This window comes from Lolium rigidum, chromosome 7 (genome assembly GCF_022539505.1).
Source record: "Lolium rigidum isolate FL_2022 chromosome 7, APGP_CSIRO_Lrig_0.1, whole genome shotgun sequence".
In the NCBI taxonomy this organism is placed as follows: domain Eukaryota; kingdom Viridiplantae; phylum Streptophyta; class Magnoliopsida; order Poales; family Poaceae; genus Lolium; species Lolium rigidum.
The window spans coordinates 280351469-280363012 of NC_061514.1; positions in this window are offsets into that span (position 1 = coordinate 280351469).

Here is an 11544-nt window from a genome sequence, read left to right on the forward strand (position 1 = left end):
GAAAAGCCTTCTACAAATCTGCGGTAATATCCGGCTAATCCAAGAAAAGCGCGGACCTCGGTCTGGGTGGTTGGGGCTTTCCACTCGGCAACAGTCTTGATTTTGGCGGGGTCTACGGCAATTCCTCCTGCAGACAGGATATGTCCCAGGAATCCAACTTCCTTTAACCAAAACTCACATTTGCTGAACTTAGCATACAGCTTATGCTCTCTCAGGGTCTCTAGGACAGCTTCTAGGTGTTGCTCATGTTCTTCCTCGGATTTGGAGTAGATTAGGATGTCATCGATGAAAACGACCACAAACTTATCCAGGAAGTTCATGAAGATCTTATTCATGAGATTCATGAAATAAGCGGGGGCATTGGTCAATCCAAATGACATGACATTGTACTCGTACAATCCATATCTGGTGGTAAAGGCAGTTTTGGGAATGTCCGATGCTCGAATCTTCAGCTGGTGGTATCCAGTCCTGAGGTCAATCTTTGAGAAAACTATGGCACCGGTCAGTTGGTCAAACAAATCTTCTATCTTCGGCAAAGGGTATTTGTTCTTGATGGTGACATCGTTAAGCTTACGATAGTCCGTACATAAACGACTGGCACCATCCTTCTTATCCGCAAACAAAACAGGTGATCTCCAAGGTGACGCACTTGGTCTAATCAGACCTTTGGCTAACAGTTCATCCAGTTGCTTCTTCAGCTCTACTAGCTCTGCTGGGTTCATGCTGTAGGCTCTCTGGGCTATAGGTCCGGTTCCGGGAATTAACTCGATGATAAACTCGATATCCCGGTCTGGGGGCATACCGGGTAAACCATCCGGGAACACATCAGGCTATCGACAAACGACCCTGATTTGATCCAGAGTTGGCTTGGCTACGCTCTGGTTGCAGGTAAACTTTCTAGGTAGCAGTTCGGAGACATGTTCCACTAAGATACCGGTGCTACTGGTCATGGTGATGGCTTTCTTGGCACGGTCAATCATTCCATGATGTTTCGCCATCCAATCCATTCCCAGTACTACTTCCAAACCTTTGGTTCCCAAAATTATCAAATTGGCATAGAACTCTACTTCATGAATTCTGATGGGTACATTTTTACAAAATTTTCCGGCTTTAGTGGTTGATCCGGGGATTTGAACTATCATGACATGTTTCAAACCGAGGGGTTGAATTTTACTTGTTGATGCAAAGTCTTCGAGTGATAAAAGAATGAGATGCTCCGGAATCAAACAACACTCGGCAGTGCCGAGTTGACAGGAAACATACCCGAGTACAACATCCGGTGCTTCCTGGGCTTCTTCGGCATTCATGTGGAAGAGGCGGCCGTTGCGGTTATTGGGGTTGTTGGGGGCGAACTTCTTTCCGGTGGAAACGCGGCGTTGCTGCTGCGCGAGTGCGGCGGTGTTGCCGGCGAGCTTGGCGAGTCTCTTGGGGCACTCATTGGAGTAATGCCCCACCACTCCGCACTCATAGCAAGTGATAGTAGACTTGTCCTTGGTTGCGACCGGAATGGCGTTGCTTCCAGTCCTTGGGGCGGTGTTGGTGTTGTTGTTGTTGTTGTTGGGAGCTCTGGGCGGAGCGCGGTTGAAGTTGTTGTTGTTGTTGTAGTTGTTGGTGTTGCCTCCTGGCCTGGAATTTCCTCCACTCCGGTTCTGATAACCGGGGCGCGAGTTCTGCATAGGGGGCTTGTTGTTGTTCCTCGGAGTGAAACCTCCGCTTGAGCTGGGGCGATACTTCGGGGCGTTGCTAGGCCCACTCTGGTGCATCATGCGACGTTTGCGGTTCTCGTTGGCTTGGTTCAGCTTGCCTTCCATCTGGATGGCGGAGTCAACAAGGGCTTCGAGGTCAGCGAAGGGGATGTTGACGAGAACGAGTCCGCATCTCATCATGCGGTCCGTTCGGGAATCTCTCCCGCCTCTTCTCGGTGGTGTCGGTCTCATCGGGGGCGTACCTTGACAGGGTAAGGAACCCTGTCGCGGTATTCTACCACCGTCATGCGACCTTGCTTCAATTCACGGAACTCATCCCTCATCTTCTTGATAAGACCCGGGGGTACATGGTACTTGCTGAACTTGAGCTTGAAGTCCGCCCAAGTCATGAACTGACCTCCATTCATGGCACGTGTGCTAATCCACCAGGCTCGGGCAGGTCCTGCGAGGTAATGAGTGGCAAACAGGACCATCTCGTTGGGTTCCACTCCCGCTACCTCCAGATTGTTTTCCATGGTTTGAAGCCAGTCATCAGCATCGAGGGGTTCCTCCGTCTTGCTGAACACCGGAGGGTTGGTATTCTGAAAATTCTTGAGCTTGGATCCGGGATGATCATGGTTTCCATGGCCTTGGTTTGCAAGATTTTGCAGTGCAGTGATGTTGGCTTGTCTTTCAGCTCTTTCAGTCTCCCTGTCTGCCAGCAGGGTTTGCAGTAGTTGCATCATGGCATCGTTGTTGTTGCGATTGGGAGGGGCCATCTGAACATACAGGAGATTATAAGATAAGAGGGAATTTTTATGGTTTATTTTGAATGAGTCCAAGACTTAAAAAAAAATTTGAATGCTTTGGATGACACACACAAACATTCATTCATTCCACATAACATATTACAAACTACATACCATTCCTCCCATGGTTTTAAGAACCATTTCTCAGACTACGATACAAGGGATGGAAAACACACTCATACCCAAGGTTTTAAGAACCCTTCATGCTACGATACACGGGACGGGATACAACTCACACCTACATCAGTGCTCAAGTGTGACTACCCTCATCCTTGATGTCAATGGGAACGACATCATCAGGTCCTGGCTCCAGGAACGCGTAGTCCTCCTCCTCAGTGAACTCGTCCTCCTCGAAGTCGTCGTCGTCACTCAGGAAGGCGTCTCCTCCCTGAATATCGATACCGACCTCGTCTTCCTCTATCTCCATCAGCTGCTCCTCCTGGGCCTTGACGGTGGCCTCCAGTGATGCTATCTGTGCGCGAAGGCGTGTAATGGTGACATCCTTCTTCGCGCACTTCAGGCGAAGCTTGTTGCGGCACCGGGACAGATGCTTGATGGCATCTCCATGCGTGGCCAGGGCGAGGTGAGTTTGATTCGCATACATCCGGGCGTTATCCAGATCCAGCTGAGTGTGATACAGCATGAAGTCTAGATGCTCGGCGTGATGCCTCAGCTCAGGGTGGGACTGCAGAGCCATAGGTACTCCGTTGGCATCACGCTTCACTAGGTGAGCGAAACGGGACGCAAGCAGGCGTACCGTGTTCTGTCCGCACAGGCGAGCCGCGTGCCTCCGCGAGCCGCGTGCCGATCCATCGAGCCAGCTTGCTCTCACGGAAAGAGAACAGGATCCTTTCCGTGGTAGGAGACTCCATGTTCCCCCTCGCATCCACGGTAATGATCCACCGTAGCTCTCCGCCAGGCTGATCATCCATCCGGATCCCATGGAACTCGGGCCGGAGGCGCCCCGCAAAGTTCGAGACCGCGAGTGAGATCGTGCTCGAAGATCAAGCTGCCTCCGTTACCAAGTTGGTAAAACTTGGTGTTGACGGGTGCGTTGGGCTCCATCTGAAAGTGAATTAGGAGAGTAAGTTAGAAATTTGAACAAGTGTGGCAAAGTTTTAGGTAGACATAATAAGAAAGAGCATGTTTTTATCAAGTTTCGAAAAAAACCTCCAAGACAAGAATATGAATAATTTTTCATAAATAACCTTTTCCTTTATATTTCAAAGTTATGTTTTTATGAACGCCCATTCTAACTAAGGTTTTCTAAGGTCAAACAATGGCTCTGATACCAACTTGTCAACACCCGGATTTTTAGGTCCAGATGCCTATTATGTCATTCATCGCAATCCCAGGATAGTGTTGTTGCGAGGCATAATAGTCGAATATCACAGTCATTATTTATTACAAGCCATAATGTCTTACAATCTTGAATCACATGATTCATATTACACAAATAGTTGATCTCACAATCAACAACATACATAAGTTCATACATAGCGGAAGCGTAATAGTAACGGGACTCTCTAGTCCACGAGGCCAACATTTGACGTCGAAACCCCTAGTTGTCGTAGGCGTCCTGCTGGTCATCCTCGTGATAGTTCTGTTCCTCCTCGTACTCTGGCCATTTGAATAGCCAGGGACAAAGCCGTAAGTACTTCAAGTACTTGCAAACTAATACTATTGTAAAATGCCCATTTAAGAAACTAAGCTTTAATTTAACTTGCATAAGCCATGTTTTAGTTCACAAGCTTGGATCATGTACTAACTAACTTAAGTGGGAACATTAGTGTCATTCCCACATCATTGGTTCAATACCCAAAGAGTCACCAAGTCACCATTCATATTTACTAAAGCTTTCAAAAAAATCTGACACCGGAAACTGTATGGCCTTTCCAACCGTCCGTAACCGTGGACACGGCTATTCGAATAGGTTTACACTCGCGAGAGGTTGCACACTTGTGCCACAACATTTGATTTCATCCGTCGGAATAACTCCGAGTCACCGTAACACAATACGCGGATCATCAACCATAACCTTTCACTTACACATCCTAGTATGAGCACCTCTCCCCATGAGCTTGGCCTCCCAGTGAAAACCAACCGTTAACCTGGGAACTGCACAGGGCTTGGCCGTACAATTTCACCTCAATTCACATCCTTTCTCAACAACGGAGGCAGCCTCGGCATAACCCCTATGATGTGTGTTCAGAGGGAACTCATACTAAAATCTATAAACTTCCAGTTAAGCCCTACCCATAATCAGGTATTGTGGGGGTACTCAAAAATTGGAAAGGTATCGCATGCCAACCAATATCGAGTTTTTATCAAAAATCACCATCTTCTCTTGTTCACATTCAAATTCAAACTCTTCAATGGAATGCTTCATCATTCCAAAGTTTCAAAATCAACCATTCACATGCTCCCATCTAATATAGTCAAATTTTAGTACTTTAGCACTAGCACTAACCATGAGGGGTGCTACTTTGCTTTGCTGTCTCTACTCATCTAGTAATCTTGTTCTATATCCCAATTTTAGTTCATCTTTGGAAAACACAACAAGTAGAACTTGTATGGTGTACACAAAAGATAGGATTGTATAAAGAAAGGTAAGAATCATGTGCCTTGCTCAAGGAGAGCTTTGCACTTTGCAAGAGTATTATCTTGCCTTGGTAGTTCTCTAGGTTTTCTCCTTCTTCTTCAGGGTAGAATTCTCCTTCTTCTTGATAATCTCCGGTGCTAGCGTCTAAATTTGAATATGAAGTATAATCACCAAACAAGCTCAAAGGCTATTCTACACACATTATTACTTCACACAAACTATACTAAGCACACACATAACATAAGTAAGTGTATTGGTGGGTGACTTGAGGAAAATGATTTCCTCTTATTCATATGTGATAAGTAATGTTTCATATAGTGTTTGAGGAATAAATTCCTCTCATTGAACTCTTCTTAAGATTTAATTTCTCAATAGCAATACATGAATCCTATGTTGACCTAAGTCAACCATTCATCATCATTATTGAAGAAAATGATTTAAATGAGGTGGATCACCTCATACTATTTAAATAACACTACCTTTGATTTAAATCTCAAGTAATTCATATAAGAGAGTTTGAGACCAGGGGTCTAAACATCACATGAATTCATTTGAGACAAAGATTTAAATGAAGTGTACAACTTCACAAGATTTACTTTAATAGTTTTGGATAATATCAACTAGTTAAACTAGTCAAATGATCCATTAATTAAACTAGGGCATGATCATGCAAAGTGACCACACCATTTTCTTGCAGAAACAATTAGTGTAAGTCATATGTGAGCTACTAGAGTTGGAATTAACTTAATATCTATTTTGGTTGATTTTTAATAATTATTTGAATAAGTAAAAGTCCCTTTCTTGTTATTTTTATCACATTTATTCTACCAAGAATCTGACCAAGGGACCAGTGGCATTAGTTAGATCTTTTTCTTAGCTTTCCAACAACATAAAGTTCATCAAATTTGGTTTAGCCAATTTCAATCTATTGAATTTCAAAGTTGGAACCAGTATTGAGATTAAATGGATTTGGATAATTCGAATTTGAATTACTGGGCTACGCGGGAAAGCTAACTTGGGCCCAAAGGTTTAAAAACGGCCCAAACCAACCCAGTTCAGCCCAACCACGGTCCACAGACGCGCGGCGTGCTGACAGGGTGGGGTCCACGCGTCAGTGACTCAGCGTCACCGAAACGGTATGGGGCGAGGTGGTGCGTTGGATTAGAACACGGATCAACGGTTCGCGTTCATCGTCGTCTCCGACGAGAACCCGACGTGCGGCAGCGGCAGTAGGGGGTCGGCGAGCTCACCGTGGCTCCAGCTAGGGTTGGCAATGGGCTCGACGAAGGTGTAGACGACGGCGAGGCAGCCTGTAGCAGTGGCGAAGCTCGAGGCGGCCTGGATCGACGGCGATTTCACCAGGGCTTCCGCGGCTCCGATCGCTCGATTGAGCTTGCTCCGGCGACGATTGAGGTGGCTAGCGGTGCGAGGCGAGCGGTGGTGAGAGGTGGTCATGGTGGTGTGCTTGGTTTGGTCCGGGAGTGCTCTATTTATAGGAGGGAGGGGGTGCTCGCGGGGCGGTGAGCAAGTCGTCGTGGGCGCGACGTCTCCGGCGAGCTAGAGGGCTAGGCGGTGACGCAGCGACGATCGCAAGGGTACGGCGAATCCGCGAGCGTCCATGGCGAGTTAATGCGAGGCGTACGATGGTCGGGGCCGTGCGTGTACTCGTCGCGGCCGTGGCGGAAGGAAGCTTCCTCTCCGGCGGCGGTAGGCGCTAGGGGGTGACGCGAGCATGTCCCGGCAAGCTCCGCGTGGCGAGAGAAGTACTACGGCGCGCGGATATGGTCGGGTACGGCGAGATCCGGCGAGCGCCGCGTGGACGTGTCCGTGCACTGGTGACGTCGCCATGCCGTTGGCGGCGTGCCCGGAGCGTACTGGGCGCGGCGATGGCGGGTCGTGGCGTCGTCCTCTCGGTCAACGGCGGGTACGGGCGATCTTCTGGGATCGTGGGCGACGCGTTTGACAAGGTTGCCGAGGCCGGAGAGGCAGGGAGAGAGGGGTGAGCGTCGAGGGGCGACGTGGCCGGCATGGCCATGGCCGGCCATGTTCTGGTCGTGTCCATGGTGTGTTTTTGCATGGGCTAGGTAGAGGAAGGTCCAAGGCACGGAATTGAGCCAAGAATTGATCAAGGAGTGGTCTGGTTTGATCAATTTCAAAAATGTGATGATCTTGTTTTTGTTAAAAAGTCTCTACTTTGCTTGATCCTAGCTCTTGATCCAAGATGAATTTGGTATGGTCCACTTTACAAAAGTTGTTCATTGTGTTGTATACTGGGATGGCATGCAAAGGGTTGGAGGTGTTTAGTTTAGAAATTTTGAAATAGAGAGGCTCAAAGTGATGACCAGATTGTAATTGTCAAAAATGACCATTATCTTATGTGAGAAAGTTTTAATTCTTAGCTTTGATTTAATTGAGGTTTCTTTGATTCTCAAAGTTGTAATAACTATTTAATAACCTATTACCACTAGTGGTGAAGACTAATTGGGTCTAGGGTCAAAGTTTATAAAAATATCATATGTCATATGTTAGGGTTGTTAGGGTTTTATTCTTATTTGATTTCTTTCTCTTTTTCATTTATTTGTTTGGTGATCATCATGGGATCACTCTAGGGTTTTAGAGTTCATCATAAACACAAAGTAACAAACATCATGGCATAGCACTCAGAATGCACAAGTCCTATGCAGGGTACTATATGCAAGTAAAAGTTTTTTGTTGGTTCTAAATTTTGGATAATTGAAATTGTTCTTCTTCCTTTATTTGAAATTTGGGATGTTACATGGGGGGAACGCCTCGTTTGGTGCGCGAGGCTGAATTTGCTGAACTTGATGCTGTGGTGCAGGAGGCGGGTTAGGTGTTGTGCTACCTCTACCATTTGGTATGTCTGCCCCTTGGCCGTTTCGTAAAATTTCTGGAGATCGAGAAACTGTCGGCAGTCCCTGAGTAGATGGCTTGACTTCTTGACGTTGTCTTTGGGGTCGATGTACGCGTGTATGTAGCAAGGAGCGTTTAATTGATCCGCAAACGGTAGTTCAAGCACCTGCGGTGGTCGATCCCTCCGGTTACCTCGACTACCTCTAGACCCACTGCGATTGTTGTCCCGACGATCATCGCGTCGCTCATTGTGCCGATCATCACGTTGATTAGCGTACCCTACCGCAACGATGTTAGTATCGCCGAAAGTTTCATACCCGCGATCTCTCCTCTTCTTGCGACGATCGCGTCGGTTGCTCGAATCGTTTGGGTGTTTCTGATCATCTTCTTCATCGTTGTTGCGCGGGCGTGGCTTCCATACGTGGTCTTCGCCATCAACCCAGCTATTAGCAATCTCCATTAGCTTGGCTCGGACGCTTCTCCTTTCGTATGCGGCGTCAAGTTAGTGTTGGCTCGGACGCTTCTCCTGCATCAGCACCGGTTCCTCTAGAGGCACCGTTTACTGCACCTGCCCAGCAGTCTCCTGCATCAGCACCAGCTCGTGTACTAGCCCAGGCTCCTGCACCTGCCCCAGCCAGATTACCGAGGTTTCAGCTCATTGTTGTGGCCACCCGTGTGGTGACCAGGACGCATCTGAAGGCTATGTTCGTGAGTATATGACAGCATAACTGCTCTTATCTTGATGTCTTCTCCGCTCAAAGTCTCACATGGTTCAGTGCATTGGTGCCATTGACTAATTTTTGGTGGTATCTCTTGCTTTGAATCAGAAATTGCCTAAAAGTATCTCCAAGGATCTCAATGTTGGCCGAAGGGGCAAGATAACCCTCGTCATGGAGAGTGAAGGTCTCACCGTGGAGGGATGGTACTCCGCCAGTCTCACAGATGGCCGCTTGGCTGTTACTTCCAGGTGGAAAAAGTTCATTGACGGTGCCAAACTTCGCATTGGATCAAAGTTGAAGGTCAAGATCTTTCGATGCCGCTGTGACATGCTGGTCATAAAGTTCGCGATTGTCTAGTTCTGTTGTCCCATGAGCCCTTAGCAAATGCATTTGTAGTTATACTTATATAAGGTTATCTTCTCTGAACTGCTAATTAATTGTATGGGTGGTAAAACTCTGGCAAGTTTTTGCTCTTAGCAAGTATGTATGTATGATCAGCTATTATGATAACTAATGTTTGTGTTCATCTTAATTTGCATTTCCGTTTTAGAAAAAACTTAATTTCTATTTTGGCTGACTTCGTTAGAGAACTATCAGATTGAACCCACAACATGATTCAAATAGATTCATTACACCGAGCCACATGTCTTGACCTTGCTATACACTAATTTCATTAATCAGTGCAAGAAGGCTTACCTGAGCTGCCTGAACCACGGTAGATTCGAATCCACCTTAGCTATCTAGAAATACAACCTTTGCAGAAAGAGGATTTGCAGTACGGGGAGGCTGACATTGGGGACCCATGAGCCAGCAGCGTCGTCAACGTTTCAAAGGCGGCACGAGATCGAAAGAAAAAATAAGCCAAAAATTAATTGGTAAACAAAATCCAAGAAAAGAAACATTTACCTTTCTGAGAGGATGACATGCGGAACCCATGAGGCAGCAGCATCCTCAACTATTCCAAGGCGGCAGGGGATCAAAAAAAAAGGAAATGGCCAGAAATTAATTAGGGCAAAAATAAATCCATCAAAGGAAACTTTTATTGTTCATAGAGGATGACATGTGGGACCGACCTGCCAGCTGCGTCGTTATCATTTCAAAGGGGGCAGGGGATCAAAAGAAAAAGGCAAATAGCCAGAAATTAGGGGTAAAAAATAAATCCAACAAAGGAAACTTTTATTGTTCATAGAGGATGACATGCGGGACCCATGAGCGGCCAGCTTCCTCAACGTTTCAAAGTCGGCATGAGATCGAAAGAAAAAAGGCAAGTGACCAAATATCAGGAGCCAAAAATAATCCAAGAAAATAAACTTTATTGTACATAGAGATGACATGCGGGTCCCATTTTGCAGCAGCGGTCTCAACGTTTCCAAGGCGGCACAGGACCAAAAGAAAAATGAAGTAGCCAGAAATCAGGGGGTGAAAAAAATCAAAGAAAAAAAAAGATTTCAATTGGGCTGCATCTGGACATCTGGACCTTCGAACTATCGTGCTGGGCCTTTTGACTCGTACAATTTCAGCCCACTCCAAAACAGGAAAGTTCGGATTTTCTCAAAAAAACCAGGAAAGTCCTATGCTTCGCAAAAACAAAAAACAAGGAGATTCAACATATAAGTTTGTTTATGTAAAAATAAAGATTTAATTTATCCGTTTGCAATAGCTCAGAGCGAAATACACTGTTTATTGTCTACAAAATAATCAAGATATCACATGTTTCTTGTACGAGGAGGCTGACATCGGGGACCCATGAGGCGGTAGCGTCGTCAATGTTTTAAAGGCGGCAGGGGATCAAAAATAAAAATAAAAACCAAAAATCAGTTGGTAAAAAAATCCAAGAAAAGAAAACATTTATCGTTCTGAGAGGATGACATGCGGGACCCATGAGGCAGCAACATCCTCAAGGTTTATTGTTTATAGAGGCTGACATGTGGGACCCGTGAGCCAGCAGCGTCGACAACGTTTTAAAGGCGGCAGGAGATTGAAAGAAAAAATAATCCAAAAATCAGTTGGTAAACAAAATCCAAGAAAAGAAATATTTACCGTTCTGAGAGGATTACATGCGGGACCCATGAGGCAGCAGCATCCTCAACGATTCCAATGCAGCAGGGGATCAAAAGAAAAAAAAGGAAATAGCCAAAAATTAATTAGGGGTCAAAAATAAATCCATCAAAGGAAACTTTTATTGTTCATAGAGGATGACATGTGGGACCGACCTTCCAACAAAGATCCTCATCGTTTCAAAGGGGGCAGGAGATTAAAACAAAAATGCAAATAGCCAGAAATTAGGGGTCAAAAATAACTCCAAGAAAGGAAACTTTTATTGTTCGTAAAGGATGACATGCGGGACCCATGAGCCAGCAACTTAATCAACGTTTCAAAGGCGGCATGAGATCAAAAGAAAAAGGCAAGTGAAAAAATATCAGGAGACAAAGATAATCCAAGAAAAAAAACTTTATTGTACATAGAGGATGACATGCGGGTCCCATTTAGCAGCAGCGGTCTCAACGTTTCAAATGCGGCTTGAGATCAAAAGAAAAATAAAGTTGATTGTACATACAGGATGACATGCGGGTCCCATGAGTCAGCAGCTTACTAAACGTTTCCAAGGCGGCAGTGGATCAAAAGAAAAAGGAAATAGCCAAAATTCAGAGGGTGAAAAAAATCTATGAAAAGAAACTTTTATAGTACATAGAGGATGACATGCGGGTCCCATGAGCCAGCAGGTTCCTCAACGTTTTCAAAGGCGGCATGAGATCGAAAGCAAAATGCAAGTGACCAAAAATCAGAGGGTGAAAAATAATCCAAGAAAAGAAAAATTTTATTGTACATAGAGGATGACATGCGGGTCCCATTTTGCA